Raw genomic sequence first — 1301 nt, 5'->3', positions numbered from 1 at the left:
GTGTAAAGAGGCAGAGCACCGCCAATGGTGAGCTCCTTATGCTTCCTGCACTCTGCAGAGCCTCACAAAGAACTGAGCACATGTTTTTAAGAGCCTGGGGTAATGTGAGGTAGTGTATGGCTCACCAACGAGAAATGACCTCAACAATGAAATCAAATAGGATCAAATGCAGGCAAAAGAGAGACATAGCAGGGAGGTGGAAATGACACCTTAATGGAGATTTTTTAAAATAATGAAGGCTTTGAAAAGTGGAAGGCTCTCCAGTCATCCTATTGTGAAGGCCCCGGAATAACAAAGACTTACGTTTCAGTAGGAGAAGATGAGTGGAGCTGGAGCAAACGTTTCTATTTTGCAAGAAATTCAGAAGGAAGTTGTGGAGTCTTACTGCTGCCTATTGTCTGCCTTTCAATTGTATTTTTCTTGGCTGTTAAGAGAGAGGAGCATTTTCTGCATCTTTCCCCTCTCTGTCTTGAGTTTCCAATGAAGAAAGGACAATGCAGGCACCTAAGGAATTCTACCGCTCTGATTTCTGTTTCCCATGGTGTCTAAGCCTATAATTCTGTCCTTGATCACTGCATAATTATCTTCATTAGACTAGATCCTCATATTATTCTCATTTCATAAATGAGGAAACTGAGGTTCAGAAAGATTAAGTGACTCACCTTCTTAAGAAGTCCTCTTAAGCTATTAATGTGATTAAATCCATGTTCCTACAAAAGGCCACTTTAAAAGGCGCTCACATCAGATTAGTCTGGCAGATATATAAGGAGAAAATCATTGTAAGAAAAAGTAACTCAGTAGGACAGTCCCAAATGTTGTTTGTGTCCCCAGAAACATAAAATCTTTTGGAGTGGTAAGATGAGTGAAGTCACCACCCATCTTTGGGTGATTTCTTCCATGGTCTCTTTTCTTTTTCAGCTAAAATGATTAGCTTTCTGCCTTAGCTCTAATGAATTGACAGACTCTGAATGTGAAGTCACCAGGAAGAAGGGCTGATTAGAAAGTAGAAAAACCAGAACTGAGGTTTTAAAGTTTTCAGATTTGACCACAAATCAGTGACCGATGTATCCGGTGTTCAAATTTTTAGTTGGTCTCCTGTTGAAGAACAAAGATTCTGATCTGTGTGGCAAGCAATGTAATAAGATAATAATTAGCTCACAGTGGAATATTTGTCATCAAATGTATGGGTGTAAATGTATGGGTGTAAATAAAGGCATATTTAGTCATGAAAAACCAGGATAGAAGAAGAGGAGGAGAAGAAGAAGAAGAAGAAGAAGAAGAAGAAGAAGAAGAAGAAGAAG

Source organism: Psammomys obesus, unplaced genomic scaffold (genome assembly GCF_907164565.1).
Source record: "Psammomys obesus unplaced genomic scaffold, mPsaObe1.curated_primary_1811, whole genome shotgun sequence".
In the NCBI taxonomy this organism is placed as follows: domain Eukaryota; kingdom Metazoa; phylum Chordata; class Mammalia; order Rodentia; family Muridae; genus Psammomys; species Psammomys obesus.
Note: the sequence above shows the minus strand (reverse complement) of the source record.